Source organism: Sarcophilus harrisii, chromosome 2 (genome assembly GCF_902635505.1).
Source record: "Sarcophilus harrisii chromosome 2, mSarHar1.11, whole genome shotgun sequence".
NCBI lineage: Eukaryota > Metazoa > Chordata > Mammalia > Dasyuromorphia > Dasyuridae > Sarcophilus > Sarcophilus harrisii.
Window position 1 is genome coordinate 98,673,460 of NC_045427.1, and position 17,200 is coordinate 98,690,659.

Below are 17,200 nucleotides of genomic sequence, written 5' to 3' on the forward strand. Positions count from 1 at the left end.
TCCAAATTAATAAATGGTGATCAGAAATTTAGTTGAACCTGAAAACCAGATTTCCTAAACTAACAATAATCAAGGGAACAGATAGATATAATTATCTCCTAGTACCTCCTCTCTCTGAGAAGAGCAGAGTGGCCAAACTTCTGATCCCAAACTCCTGTTTCTCTGATGGCAGGAATAAAGACTCCCTTGGAAAGGGAACATTGGAGATATTAATATAAAATATCTAAATAGTCCCTCAAGACACATTCTATCAGGGGGAAATAGCACATATAGAAAAGTAATGACTAAGAAATGGATTTTAGAATGAGAGTTATAGAGCAATTTATATAATACCTCTTCATACTACATGGTGGGAAGGGAGTACAGTTTCACTATAATTCATTTATTTAAGAGGAATATGCTTACTTAAGAGGTAGTATAGTTTCCTGGTAAGTAGGACTTCTCTCAAGAATAGAGAATGGCTGGTTCTGGAGCCTACCCCCTCCTAAAGTAGAACTTGGCAAAAAACTTAGTAGACAGAATTTATAAAACTTAAGTTTCAGAGATCATTATTTCAAACATGATTTTTGCTTTTGACCCTTTTTCTGAAATAATACTTGGTGAAAATTGTTGACTACTAATAACAGTGGTGAGGAAGATTTTATACAGATAATCCCTTGTGGGGAAAAAATAAAAAAATAGGAAAAAAGAAGAGACAATCTGAGAGATAAGCCCATTTATAACCCATAATGTAGGCAAGGAAGATTTCATGAAGTAATCCAGAATGTAGAGAAAATAGATTCTTGGCTCTCCTCCTTTCTTCCATCTCTCTGTCTCTCTCTGTCTCTCTCTCCTTTTCCTCTCTCTCTCTCTCTCTCTCTCTCTCTCTCTCTCTCTCTCTCTGTCTCTCTATGTATCTCTCCTCTGTCTCTCCATCTCTTTCTCTTCCTTTTCCCTATCTCCCTCCCTTCCTCCCTCCTCTTTTACTCTCTCTCTGTATATATAATCTGTCTCTGTCTCTCCATCTGTCTTTTTCAGTCCTTTATCTCTATCATGTCTGTCTCCATCTCTCTCTGTTTCTCTATCTCTGTCTGCATGTGTCTCTGTCTTTATTTCTCTTTGTGTCTGTCCCTATTTCTCTTTGACTCTGTCTCTTCATCTCTTTCTGTTTCTCTCTTCCTGCTGGTAAAACTCAGAATAATTTGATTAGAAGATATTTAAGATCATAAACAGAGATCTAGAAATAGCCTGGAAGGCTAGAGGGGATCTTAGAGGTCATCTAGTTCACCACCTATTTTATAGATAAGGAAACTGAGGCCCAGAGAAATGACAAAACCATACACAAGTAGTATCAGAACCAGGATGCAAACTGACATTTTCTGATTACCAAGCCAGTGCTCTTTCCACTAAACCATCTCATCAAAGCATTAAAGTCAGCGAGGTGTTTGGAAATCCAATCAGTGATAAACCACAGTCTTGGATAAAGAAGGAAAAATAGACAAAGCATTATCTGGGAGAGATGCTCCTTAGCTCCTCTGGTCTATTGCTTTCCATTAACTTCTTCACACCATTTCTGGGTTCCTGTGGGAAGTTTGTTAGGCCTTATACATAGTTCCTTCAGGGACACGACAGACTGTGTAACCTGAAAAAACACATAGCATTATTATTGCCTGTTTTATTAGATTGCAGCTGGCTGTCCAAGCTGTGTCTACAAGAGGGCTGTCAAAGTACACAAAGGCCTTTAGAGCGATCAGTGTGTCCTGCTCAGAAAACTGGGGGGCAGGAGGGGTTACAGTCACTACTTATCATCCCACCGTGTTTTACTGTGTGCACAATCAACTCCTGTCCTTGCAGTGAGACCTAGGAAAAGGTTATTTACCTGAATTTATTACTTAGCAACCAAGACCCTACCTCCAGAGAATGCTATTCTATGGATTGCCAAGTAACTGAGTGTGACAATTACTAAACAGCTGGCTTACTAATCTACATACCCTTTAACCTTAGTCAGCTGAAAGATGGGCTGCTGACAGCTAACAAACAATAGAAACACACCCTAATATTTTATTAAAGAGCTGAGGGAAGCCACAGCTGGATGGATCCTACAGCCAGTTGGACTTAACTGTTTTAACTTAAATGCTCTGCTCATGAAACTGTTATTTAGAGCAGCCATTTGAAGGGATGTCAAATCACAGCATTAATGTCTCTTCCTATTAGAAGCCTGGCCCACAAAGTTTCAGATTGGGTTTTCGGTGTTGCTGAGCCCGGAGAAGAAGGTACCGTTTCTTAGTTCTCATGTGGTCCTTCAGCACATGGTGCACTTTGGTAAATTTCATTGTTGTTCAGTTGATTAGCTGTGTCTAATTTTTTGTCTTCCCATATGGGCTTTTCTTGGAAAAAATACTATTGTTTGACATGTTCTTCTCCAGGCAAATCTCATGTTCTTTCTTAAACGAGATGAATTATGAGAAGCATCTATGTAATGGATAGGAAAGGAACTTCGGAGTCAGGAAGACCTAGTTGAGTCCCATTTCTGACACATACTAGTTATGTGACCTAAGGCAAGTTACTTAAATTCTCAATGCTCTAGTTGGCTCTTTAAAACTAAGAAGTTTACTTACCAAAGGTGTCTACCTGCATTAGTGGAGAGATTATTCTCATTTAGTAATTCCTTATATGAAGCAAATCAAAAATCATCTTTTTCTTCTTATCCGTGTAGCACATGATATAGTGGAAGCTCGTTTCCTTTAAGGTTCAATACTTTACAAAGAAAAAACTGAAGACCAGAGAAAGGAAATGTCTTCCCCAAGATCCCAAACAATCAGGACTCAGACTCAGGCTTCAGGACTCCCAGATCATTGTTTTGGCTGTTGTAACACAGTGCTTTATAGAGGAAATAATATTAGAACTGAATGTTAATAAGTGAATGGAGAGGAGCCCTTTCTTCAGTAGATGAAGTGGAAGTCATTCGAGAAAAGTTTTTAAAAAGACATAGGTAGAAATAATAGTTTAGTTTAGCTTGACTGGATTATAGGGTGCTTTTAAGAGACAGAATGAAATAGCTTGAAATTAGATTTTGAAGGGCTCTGAATGATAGTTAAAGGAATCTGGACTTTATTTGCTAGATAATGAGTAGATATTGGAATTCTTTTTTAAACAAAAGAATGGCATAATCATTATTGGGCTTTAGTTAATTGGTTTGGCGAAGATATGTAGGATGTATAGCAATAAAGAGAGAATGGAGCCAAGGAGAATGGTTGAGTTCTATAATAGTACAGATCACAGTTAATGAGGTCCTGAACTTAAAGGTGGTAGTAGTGGGAATCAAAAAGAGTACAGATTCAAGAAATGTAGAGATAGAAAAAAAATCAGCAGTACTTGGCAACTGGATTTGAGAAAGAAGATAAAGAAAGATAGTTTGTCCTGTCTTTAAAGATGATTTAAAGGTTCTGAATATGGCTAACTGAAAAAAAATGGCAATGCCATTAATGAAAATGGAAAGTCAGAAATAGGCTAAAGTGGAAAGATGAAACATTGCTCTTTTAGTTCTCTGGTCAAACTTAGAGACCAAGTACATATCTACAAAGGATTAATTTTTAAGCAATGAAGCTAATTTTTAGCAAATAATAACTTGCATTTATAAATCACCTCATGATGTAAAAATTTCTTCTCATGACAGATTTGTGAGGAAATAATTACAACTAATTAATTATTTTACAGATGTGAATACTGATGCTTAAAAAATTTAAGTGCATCAGGTTACTTAGCTATTACAAGGTGGAACTAGGACTCAAATCCATATTTTTGGATTTCATGAGCAGTACACTTTACATCCAAATAACTGTTGTCATTCTAAGCAGTCAAGCTGAGAGGAAAATCTGGTGGTGTTTCAAATTAAATCTTTTAGAATCATTCTTTTGTAATTGCTTAGAGTTAGTTTCTGAGCCACATATGGGAATGGTATGTTGCTTACTTTTACTTTATATTCTCACAAGATTTGTCTTTTCTCTAAATCATAAGTCTTTGAAATCTTTTCCTCTTTTTGGCTTTAGGGTCTCTACATATAATATGAGGGTGTTCTTCCAAATTTCAGTTCAAATAGTCTAATCATTTGAAGATTTATCATTAGTGAAGATATTAAAAAATCATGTGATTGGGTTTGGCAGACAATTCAAAAAGACCACTTCCAAAGAACCATGGAAATATCCATTGGAATAAATAGATTTCCTACAAAAGTGACTAATTTGAAGGGGGATAACATTCATTTAAGGGAGTAAGTTTTGATACATTTACTTAAAGGTTGTTAGGTGTATAGAGAGTACAAGGCCTGAAATCAGAAGACTCATCTCTCTGAACTCAAATCTGGCTTCAGAAATTTACTATATGTGTGATCCTGGGCAAGTCATTTAACCCTGTTTGCCTCAGATTCCCCATTTGTAAAATGAACTAGAGAAGCAAACAGTATCTTTGCCCCAAATGGGATCACAAAAAGTTGGTCACAATTGAAATGACAGAATATTATTACAACAACAATAAACATTTACTTAAAAATCAGTCATTTTAATCACATGCAGTTTGATCTTTCCTGATCCTCACTCCAAAATTCTCTTCTCCCCCTACCCAATTGTTAGTGCCCTCTCCCTTTTTAAATTGCCTTTTATTTTAGTTATATAGATAATTTATATCCACCAGTTATATACGTTTTATATTCAACAGTTGCATGTAAGCTACATGAAGTCAGACACTTTTATTTTGTTTTCATAATTAGGTTCTTAATAAATGCTTGATGAATTGAATTGCATATTTCTTGTTACAGTAACTTAATTACAAATTTTAATATTAAATTTCTACATTCTGAGGTGGCAGGGATTCCCTGTGTTGTTCTATATATGATAGTGTATGATATGGTGTTATGTTGCTTTTTGTGGATGATTAATAATAGAAAAATGTGTTTAATAGTAATTGTTCATATTTGGAAAATACTTTACAAAGCAATTTCCTCGCACTGATAGTACGTGATAGATAATGTGGATATTATTACCATTTTAGGAGGAGAAACTGAGGCTCAGTGATTAAATGATGTGCCACTCGACACATGGTAAGTAGGAAGGGAAGAAGGAATTTAGATCTGGCTCGATGGGCTACAAATCTACTGTTGTTTTTACTGTAGCATACTTCATGGCATACTTTTAGGATTTTAGTTGATAATAATAATAATGATAATAATAATAATAATAATGATAGCTAGCATTTATATGGCACTTGAACGTTTACAAAGTGCTCTATAAATGTTATCTAATTTTTATCCTTCTCTAAACCTTAGTAGATAGGTGTGGTAATTATCTTCATTTTACAGATGAAAAAATGGAGGCAGGTAAACATGAAACAAGTTGTCTAGCTAGTAAGCATTTAAGGGAGAATTGAAACTTGAATCTTGAGTCCAGATTCAGGACTCCATTCACTTTTAACTGAATAGCATAATGCATGTACAATTTGATACTGGTCGGGTGGCTGTGATCATAGGAAAGTCACTTAAATCTCTCAATTTTTCAGCTACTTGTCTAAGACATAATTGCAGAATAGTCACCATTCTTTATTAATGGAATAATCACCATTTTTCTTTATCTACAAAGTTATATTAGAAAAAACCTACAGGTATATAACTTAGTTCATATTTATATATAGATATGTTGGGACAAGTTTCCTTTTATGAGATATATGGATAAAACACTTGGAGAGTTTATGAAATGGTGTGTGAATTACAAAAGTTTTTTAAACTAGCCCATACAGGAAAACTCAAGTCAAGTCAAAAAGCAGATTAACAAGCATTTATGAAGCGTTTATTACATGCCACATATTGAACAAAACACAGAGGATACAAATATAAGTTAAAAAGAAAGTCAAAACTTGCCTTCAAGGAGCTTACATTCTACTGAGGAAAGATAAAACATAAAATGGAGATGAAAACGGTACAGGTAGGAGAGGAGAATGTAATAGCATGGAGGAATGTTGGCAAAGTCCAGAGAATGAAGGATGGCTGGTCTGGGCTCTTCCTCAAAATAGAAGTTCTGGGAAGCATTCATTAATTGGAGAAAAGAAAAGAGGAATCTGAGGATTCAGTTTGTTTTAATTCACCATAAGCTATATTATTCTTTTTTACTCTAAGGATTTTTTTTACTCTAAGGATTTATTCTAAGGATTTTAAGATTTTAGTTGTATTTCATGATAGAAATAGTTTTAATATTCTGAAGGAATAATTCAAATGATCTATATTTTCAACATATATATGCTAAATGGATCTGTGATCTTGCCGATTGGTATTTCTGCTTTGATAATGCAAATTGTTTCCCATCCACGCATGTTCATCTTAGATAACTCTGTAATATCCTTCCATAAGTTTCACATATACATAGAAGGTTCATTCAATTGGGTTGGGGGCTTTTCTTGCCTTCTATTAGCATCATTAGGAGGCCAGTGGAACACTGGGGATACTTATCTGTTATCCCTCATCTTTGCCTAATAACCAGCCCATCTTTTTTCTCAATTTATTTTTTAGACAACTTTTTCAATGAACAAAAATTGACTTTCTTTCTCACATCTCACCCATAGTGAAATAGTAAAATAAAACACTTGTAACAAATTTTAATGGCAGGTAGGTATTGATCCTGAAGACGGGAAGACTCACCTTCTTGAGTTCAAATCTAAGCTCAGACATATACTAGCCCAGTAATCCTGGCCAAATCACTATATATACACACATACATACATACACACATGTGAACATATATATGTGTGTCATGTGTGGGGAATATATTTACTCTCTGGAAGTGAATAGTATTTTTTTCTTCATGAGTTCTTTGGAATTGTCTTAGATCACTGTATTGATCAGAGTAGCCAAATCTTATACAGTTGATCATCATTACAACATTGTTATTACTGAGCACAATGATCTCTTGGCTTTTCTCATTTTATATTACTTCATGTAAGTTTATTCATATTTTTTATGAAATTACCCTTCTCATAAGAAAATAGTATTCGATCACAATCATGTGCTACAACTTGTTTACTAGTTGATGAACATGTTCTCAACTTCCAAATCTTTGTCACCACAAAAAGATCTGCCTTATTTTTGTACAAAAAATTAAGACAATTTTAAACAGTTGGAAAAATATAAATTGCTAATGGGTAGACAAAGCCATTATACTTTCCTTCCTTCCTACCTTCCTACCTTCCTTCATTCCTACCTTCATTACTTAACCTGTTTAGTGCCATGCCAAATTAGCAAAGAATAATTTTATAGAGCTAATAAAAACAATAACAAAATGCATCTGGTAGAACAAAAGATTGAGAATATCAAGGGAATCAATGAAAATAAAATGTGAATGAAGACTGTTTAGCAATGCCAAAGACTTCACACTACATTACAAGGCAATCATCAGAACAATCTGGTACTGGCTAAGAAAATGAGTGGTGGATCAGTGGAATAGATTAAGTATACATTATGTAGTAGTAAATGAATCTAGTGTTTGATAAAAACAGAAGATCAAACCTTTTAGGGTTAAAAATTTATCCATTTGACAAAACTTTGGAAAAACTGGAAACAAGTTTGATAGAAATTAGGGATAGACCAACATTTCATATTATATACCAAGATAAGGTCAAAATGGATAAATCATTTTGATATAAAAGGTGATATTATAAATAAATTAAGTGGAAATGGAAAAATGTATGTAGCAAATTTGTGGATAAAGGAAGAATTTATAATCAAACAAGAAATAGAGAGAATTACAAAAAATAAAATAGTTAATTTTGATTGAAATTAAAAAGCTTTTGCAGAAACAAAAGAATGCAACAAAATGAGAAGAAAAATAGGAAACAGGGAGAAATTTTTTAAAGCAAGTTTCTTTGATAAAGAACTAATTTCTCAAATATATAATTAAGTAGGCTAAATTTATAAAAGTATGACCCCATACCATAATTGATAAATAGTCAAAGAATAACAGGTAGTTTTCAGAAGAAGAAATCAAAGCTATTAGTAATCACATGAAAAATTTTCTAAATTTCTACTGATTAGAGAAATACAAATTAAAATAACTTTGAGGTATCAACTGACACCTATCAGATTGGCCAACATGACAGAAAAAGGAAATGACAAATGCTGGAGAAGATATGGAAAAATTAGGATACTAATACAAACTGTTGGTGGAGTTGTAAATTACTCCAACCATTCTGGAGAACAATTTGAAACTATATCCAAAGATGTATAAAACTAGGTATATCATTTGACTCAGAAATACCAGTACAAGGTTTATAACATAGAGGCTAAAGAAAAAGGAAAACATTCTATTTATGCAAAAATATTAATAGCAGCTCTTTTTATAGTGGCAAAGAATTGGATATCCAAAGAAATCATTGTACATAGTAATAGCAATATTGTAAGGATGATAACATTTGAAAAACTTAGCTACTCTGATCAAGATAATGATCCAAGACAATTTCAAAGAACCCATAATGAAAAATGCTATTCACATCCAGAGAGAGTACTGATGAACTCTGAAATGATTTCTTTTTATTGTTTTATTTTGTTTGTTTTCCTTTTACAACATGGTGAACAGAAAATATATTTTGCATCACTTTACTCAGGTCCTCCTGACTTTAGGGCTGGTGCTCTATCCACTGTACCACCTAGCTGTCCCTATGGGATGTATTTCTAATTAAAAAAAGAAGTCAGTGGATAAAAATGTTTCATAAATAAATCTGCTGGAACATAACTTGTTCTATAAAGTCAAAGATACTAGGCAAGATAGAAATATATGTTCAAAGCTTGAGTGCATTTCATAAGGGAACTATTTTATGCTACCAAAATAGACGCATTTTCCAGTAAAAGGTAATCAGTCATTGAATGTTGCCTGACTAATCATTTGAGAAAGGAGGTGGGACAATAAGAAAAATAAATCTCATGTTCATTTTCTTTAGTGGTCAACTCATTCAGCCAGTATCTTCCTTGTCTAATTAAGTGATTTTTTTTTTTCATTTTCCTCAGTCCCTTTATTCCTTGACCCTTCGTGTTGATGGAACTTTTAAGTTTTGTGGAACTCTTCATCTATTTTGATTACATACACAGTATATTGAGGACCTGTAATTTTGTCAATGGTGAGTACTACCTCCACCAATCTAGTTCTCCACTCATCTATAACTGACTAAATAGTGTTTAGTAGTTTCTGTAGCTAAAAAAATTTACTATTAGCCAATCTGATTGAAGCCTTCTCTGAAATTAACTCTTCATTTAACAGATAGTTCTTCACTAAAATCATTTGTCAAATCTGATCTTGCATTCTGCGAATCTAGACATCTTTTCTCATCATCATGAAGTCATGAGTCATAGAATTGTCACTGGCCTAAAACCATGCTTTCATATTTTATAGATGGAAGGAGGTTTTGTATAAATTATGTCTTTTTATATTTATACCCTACTAGAGCCTTTCACCAGAGGAATATTTCCCAAATCTTCTCCACTATCTAAAATGTTATATAATATTTTTTAAAACCAATATTGACAAGATTAAACCAATAGGTTAGATGCTGGGGCATCCCAGAAGTCCCTTCAGTCAACTCTTTCATTCTATAATCTCCTCTTTATTATAATGATTTCTCCTTGTATCTACTTCAGAACAGCTACATGATATTGTGGAAAGTCCTTGGAGTACAGAGAGGCCTGAAAACAAAATTATTGTCTTTGCTACTCAGTGACCTTGAGCATAGCTCTTTAACTTTGCCATTTAAGCCTTAGTTTCTTTACCATTAATAAAAGGGTTATGAGATGATGTCTGAAGTCCATTCCAGCTCTAAGTTTATAAAACTTTGATCCCAATATTATAGATCACATCCTTCAGTAAAATTTGCTTTTCTATTGAAATAATGTTTTTCCTTCAAAAAGTTCTTAAGCCAGGGAAAATTCAGTGAGTTCATAGTATAACAAAATCTATTCTTTAAGGAATAAAAATCTAAAATTGTCTTTTTAAATGTGTAATTGATAAAATAACTGGTATAGTTCTTATTAATTCTTATTAGCTCTATAATCTTAGATAAGTCACAAACTTCTCTGGGCTGTTTTCCTTGTTATCAGTGTGACTTTAGGCAAGTAATTTCATATCTAAGGATCTCAGTCTATCCATCTGTAAAATGAGGGTGAAGGCTAAATGTCTCATTTTCCATGATTAAATTTGCACTAATCTTCATAAAGCTGAATATTGTAGGGAAAAAAAAAACCTTGAGAAAATCTTGTCTAGACTTGCTTTGAAAGTATTTTTATTCCTATGTATAGGGTCAGCACCCTGGATAGGGGCAAGAAAGAAGTGAAGAACTATTATTCTCATCCTGTCCTAGTGGGGCAAATTCCATAATTTTCTTTCTGTAAATTTCAAATTCTTTTAAAGTTCTCTGTGCATCCACCTAGGTCTCTTCAGACAGTTCCACAACCACATTCCCCCCCTCCTCTTTGGAACTGTCTCTCTTTGTGTCTTTTTCCGAATTTCATTCTTGAGATTTTCTGCATGCTTTGAAATGAGTATTGGAATTGGAGTCAGAGAGCATGACTTTAGCTACTACTTTTGATAGTCATTATATGTGTGATCTTGAACAAGTCACTTCTCTTTTTGGGGCTTTGGTTTTCTCATATGTAAAATGAAGATGTTGGACTAAATGCTCTTCTGATATTCCTAAGAGCTTTTAATCTATGATATGGTTTCTTCTTCTGTGGCTGAATTCCTTTGTAGAATAGTCTATGAGATTGTACCAATTCTCCTTATGATTTCTTTGAAATCTGGCACCTTAAAAGCTGTGGTGCATATTGATAGCTTTCATCTCTTTCTCTACCAGACTCTACAATAGAATAGTTACTTCCCTACAAGGTTCTCATTTTTCCACCATAGCAACCAGTTATGGATAAGAACCATAATCAAAATTGAATTTCTTTTCTTTCAAAGTTAACCTCAGAGGCCATCTCTCAAATGAAGCCTTTCCTAAAATTCCAACTTCCATTTCCAGCTGAAAATCTCATCTCAAAATTTTAGAGTACTTTGTCTGAATCTCTCCTTTGCCCCTCCACAATTGCATAAACTGGTCAAAAATAACCTTTTATATGTTTATTATTGATTTTTCTGTTGAACTAATCTTCAGGAGAATTTAAATTTCTTATAGAATTTACTTTCTGTATTATTTTGCACAAACATATACATATCTATATATATGTTTAGACAGATATACATGTGTAAGGATACAGAATTTAGCAAAAGATTTTTGCCAATTTTTGGTGCTCAGTCTTCAATTTTATTAGTGCAGTAATAATAATAATAATAATAGTAAATAGTGCTTATATAATGCTTTAATGTTTTCAAAATGCTTTATATATTACCTTTGGTCTTTCTAGCCACTTTCTGAGGTAGGTTCTATTATTATATTTATTTTATAGATGAGGAAATTGAATCTGAGAGAGAATAAATAGCTCACTCTAGTTCATAGAACTAATTGATGTTTGATGCAAATTTCAAGTTAATACTCTTTACACTGATCCACTTCACTCCCTACAAAGGAACTCCCAGAGTTGAAACTCCTTTCACCAATGTAAAGCAGCAACTTATATGCAAACTGTGGTTTCTGAGAGTTGTCTTGGGCATAAGAAATTGAATGACTTGCCTAGGATCATAGTTTGTTTCTGAGGCTAGACTTGAATCCAGGTCTTCCTTGAGTATAAGGAGAGCTGTCTGTTACTATACTATATTACCTCTCATCTTTGCAGCCTTAATAATTAGCACAGGGCCTTGTATATAGGTATTTAATCAATGTTTTTTTAATTCAGTGGAATTTATTTTTGGTTCGAAACCTTTTTTTGTATGTGGTTCTAGAACCCACATAACATAGTGACATAGCATGGTATTCATCAGTTTAAAAAGATGGCACTTCTGGGGGACTTGTGAAGGGTGTACACACAGGTGGTAGGCTCATGAGTTGACAAAAATTATTACTGGCTTTGATAAGATGAATAACCATCGTGAAAAACAACTAGGAGTTTTCAGGAAATTGCTCTACATTTAGAGTGGTTCTTCAAGGCAAGAACTAAGACAAAAACTTATTTAGTTTCCTGCAGTTGTGCTCACTGATCAGCCAACTAATAGGTTCTTGGCCAAACCTCACTTAGTCATTGTTTGAGTTTTGATGGCTCAGAGTGGATGTAAATAACATTTATTTCTGTTTTGGTCAGAAATCCTGAGAGTTTTCCCTTCCTAGATTGATTGATATTTTTGAGTTGGTAAAAAGGCCATTTTCTGCCTTATTTCTTACCTACCCTTAATCACTGACTTGATATTGCCTCAGTCAAACTGAGACCTGCTAAAGATCTTAGCTGAAAAATGCCAAGGTCCCACATTGTGTGCACTTTGTTTGCTGAGCTATATTTTGCCACCGGACCCAGATGTCTCTAAATGAGAAAATGAGCCTGAAGACTTTGCATAGCCCTTCCTCATTTATATCCAATTCACTTTCATGTAATGATATTACTTCCCTGTTTTCATGGTCCTCTTTAACAATGAATGACAAACAATAACGATGTTATGGTATCAAAGAGTTTTCTTTTTTGTAAAATCATAACATTGCAGAAGCCCATCAATTCTTAAAACATTTCATTTTCATCTCCATTCCAAATGATAGGTAACAATAAAGTTAGATTATCTGATATTATGATATTCATCAAAAGTAGAATAGAGGCAAAATTTTTGACTGTCTCTTGGATGATCTCAAGTGATAATAATAGCCGTATTTATATAGTGCTTTAAGGGTGACAAAGCTCTTGGCAACTATTACCTTAATTTTATATATTCACCTTTAAAAGAGGTGCTGTTATTATCCCCACTTTACAAATGAGGAAATTCAGCCTGAGAGAGGCGAAGTGATTTGTTCAAGATCATATAGCTAGTTAGTGTTGAAGTAGCATTGGAATTGTGGTTTTCCTGATGTCAAATATGGCATCCAGAGGCTATGTTTATATAAGACTGAAATTTCTCTTATTATGCATATTATTTCTGTATGCACATGTGTATACACACAAAATCAGACACATTAATTGTACAATATTTCTTAGTGTTCTATACGACACTTTGGTCTTTTCATTCAGATACTATCATAACCTATGTAATATATAATAGAAGTATCTAGGTGATGTTGTGGATAGAACTCCGGACCAGGGTTCAGGAAGATATTAGTTCAACCTACCTCAAATACTCATCAGATGTGTGACTAGTAGAAGTAATTTAAACTCTGTTTGCCCCAGTTTTTCATATGTAATTTGGGGATTATAATAGCACTTACCTTCCTACATTATTGTTAAAATAAAATGAAATAATTCTAAATATTATAAATAATATTAATATTTATAAATAAAATGAGAATATTATAGAGCATTCTGAAAATGTAAAAGTATTTTAAATAGCAAATAATATGTTAAATAATAAATGTTAGCTTTATTATCTAAAGTTATTTTCTTATTCTTTTTCTTTCAATAAACAAGTGATCACTTTTTTTCCTTTGGAGTAGGAGTTAAATTCATCCTGTTAAGAGACTCAGTAAAGTAAATTATCTGGAGCTTGTCCTGGGACGCACTGCATGACAAGTAACCTATGTAGGCACGAGGAAACAATGCAGAAAAGGGTCTCTTTCTGTTCCCTTCATCAAATGTCACTAGCTTACCATGCCTGTGGAGAACCAGTTATTTTGTTTTTTGATGCTGACTGCTTTTGAAAGCCCATGCTGTGGAGCTGTTTGCCCAGAATTTAGCTTTCCCACAGACCCTGACATTTGTATGTTGATGTGTTTTCCTTGATCCTCCCACATTTTCCCTTTGGGTCACCTATTTACCTGAATGAAGAGGGATATTGCAGCTTTTAAGTGTGTGTGTGTGTGTGTGTGTGTGTGTGTGTGTCCATTCACATATATAAGGGTATCTAGAGATTGTATTTGATTTGAATATTAGTCCCCTAGAATTATAAAAACATTAAGCACTGATATGATCATTTATGTGGTTACATACTTTATTGGGGTTATGTGGATAAAGACTATGAGAAGCAGAGATGTGTTTTTAAGTTTTTTTTTGTTTTATTGTTGCTGTTGTTGCATCTTTATATAGTTCATGTCTTAAAGGAGAGACACTATAATGGGATATGAAGCAGAACCATGGACACTAAGAGATAATGGAATGCTCAATTAAGCTAACAAGTCATCATAAGCAGAGACAGAGACTTTCAGATATCATCTACAGTGTTGATAGAAAAAAAAGGAAAATCTAAGCATCCAGGTCATGAGAAATAGCTAAAGGAAAAAAAAAGTGCACCAAAAAAGGTAAAATAAGGCAAATATATTTGAAGGCAAAGTTAAGACAATGCCCCACAAACTCTGAAATATTAAACAAATAAAGGGAGCAGAATAATACATGATCATTTCCCTTTTTCAATCAATAAGAATTTTTAAAACAGCTTTTGTATACCAAGTATTAAGCAAAGTGCTGAGGGAAAAAAAGGCTGAAATGAAAAGTCCTGTCCCCAAGGAACTTGCATTCTATTAAGGAAAACAGCATGTATACATTTAAGCAAAGTATACATATACATCTATATGTACATACATGTGTATATAACATACATATATGAATACTTTTATGTATATACAACATACATGAATATATATATATATATACATACATAAATAATAAATTCAAAATTGTAGGGGGATTTTGTTCAGAATCCGTGATTCCGTTGCTGTGCATATACCCCAAGGAAATTAAAGACAGAAAAATGGTCCATGTGTACCAAAATATTTGCAGCAGTATTTTTTTTTTGTGATGTATAATAAATAACAGAAGTACCTTGGGGAAACAGAAGATACAATGCTCAACCCAGAATAAAGCAAACATTAGAACTAGCTACTATGTGAAGATCATGCTAATAGCTAAAATTATTATAAAATTCTAGTTGTCATTATTATTACATATTATTATTATTTTCCTGAAAGTTATAGGGAACTTTATAGAGCTTTTTGAGTAGGGGACCAATATGGATCAAACTTATGCTTTAGGAATATCAATTTGGTAACTGTATGGAGGAGACTCCCGATTATGTTTTGCCATAATTATTAAAGCTATTGAAGACCATTTAATCAGAGCCAGGATAGGGATTTTCTATTAGCTGATGGGATTGAATTCAAACACATTTTTCTTATCACAATTGAGATGTGACACCCTACCTCCCCAGAGAGGTACTTTTAACTTGAAAATAAAATCCCCTAATTATTTTCTTTTGATTGTGTGTGCCTTCCAAAGTCCTCACATTCAAAGCCATATACCATATCACTATGAACAGATTAGCCATCCTAGGAACATTTGGCAAAACAGTATTGGCCTTTTCCCAAAACAATCCTTGTGGGCACCAACAAATGTTTCTTCAGTATCTACTGCATATGTATAGAGCATCTGAGGCTTGAGAGTGTTTAGAAGTGGTGAGCTCCAGGAACACTAAATTAAAAGAGGCAAACTGAATTTCAATATTGGGCTTCAATATTTCTCTGTTGGGATTCGACATTACACAGCTTTACTTTCCCTGTTCACATCCCCTCCTTTGTCTCCTACCTTCTCCAGTAACTTATATAAGAATTATATGATTATTGATTATCCTGTTGATTAATAAGTGTTTTGTGGTTTCTTCCAATAGTTTCATTTTGGGATGTATAAGTTCAAGAGACAATTTCTGGATAACTGATCATTTTATTAATTATGGCCAGCAAATAGTTAATGAAAAGATTGGTCACTTAGTTGTTTCCACAAAGCATGATCAGTAGAAAATTCATGTAAAAGAGATGGTCTTTGGTACAGAAAGTATCTTGGAGATTTATAAGATATCTATACTTTTAAAAATGCCACCAACCTATTCTTTTATTCTGATTCAATTCTTGGCTCAATTCAATGCCTAATTGCAGTGCTCGTATATGTGTAAGCCAGTCAATATGTGTATACAATTCAATGGATTGACTCTCTCTCTCTCTCTCTTTTTTTTTTTTTTGTCCAGATGAGAATAGGCTTCAGTTATTTGAACGGTAGTCATATGGAGATAAGTAATCCATTAAACCAGAGGGGTTAGAAGGTTTCTAAAATAACCAAGGAAACTTAGTTTACCTCAGACTTTCTCAATCAACAAATAGAGATAGCTAGTTTGGAGACTTCTTGAATATCTGCAGGCCCTTAAGTAATTAGTCAGGTCCTTCTCTAAGAGAAAGTCAAGGGGATTATCTCAGGTATTTCTGCTAAAAGAGAAAGTCTTTTGCTCTTCTTCTTAGAGCCTTAATGATTAACAGACCCTTGTTTCTGAGTTTTGAATTATCGAAGTGATCATTCTGAGAAGTCCTCAGTTTCCTGTTTTGCTCGGTCCTCTCTCAGGGTGGAGATGGCTCTCTTCATCACAAGACCATTAGAGCTGGCCTAAATTCCCTCATTGTTGAAAAGAGCAAGTCCTTCAGAATTGATCATTTTATAATCTTGCTGTTGCTGTGTACAATGTTCTCATGGTTCTGCTCGTTTCACTTAGTTCACTAGTTCATGTAAGTCTCTCCAGACCTCTCTAAAATTATCCTCCTGATTGTTTCTTATAGAACAATAATATTCCATAACATTCATAAACCATAACTTATTCAGTCATTCTGCAACTGATGAGCATCCACTCACTTTCCAGTTTCTTGCCATTATAAAAAGGGCTGCCACAAACATTTTTGCATATGTGAGTCCCTTTCCCTCCTTTAAGATCTCTTTGGGATACAGGCCCAGGAGAGATACTACTGGATCAAAAGGTATGCACAGTTCATTGGATCAACTCTCTATCAACATGTTGACATATTATAATTTTTATGACTATATAATGATTATATACTTTAACGTTTGCCAAATGTAGTAGTTTCATGTATTCTCTTAGCTCACTTTTGGAGATATTAATATTTTTCACATCCTTTTAATTTTCCTAGGTTGATATATCTTGTAATGTGATCGCTAAATTCTTTCAAGATTATACTGTATAAAGTGTATTTTCCTTGCTGTATAATTTGTCTGACCAGGAAAGTCTTCCCAACTTTGTCTTTCTGAGAGTGGTTTCCAATTCTTCATCATGTAGGGAAATGAAGTATTAGAGTCCAAATATGG

General features: G+C 33.7%; 1 long non-coding RNA gene across 1 annotated transcript; it reads left to right on the forward strand.

Annotated features, from left to right (window-relative positions):
* Window positions 1-2,191: 2,191 nt before the first annotated feature.
* LOC116421093 lies at window positions 2,192-9,222 on the forward strand. The gene is made up of 3 exons (XR_004231410.1): window positions 2,192-2,252; window positions 5,026-5,074; window positions 9,020-9,222. It is a non-coding gene; the product is annotated as an uncharacterized LOC116421093 (long non-coding RNA).
* The last annotated feature ends 7,978 nt before the right edge of the window (window positions 9,223-17,200 follow it).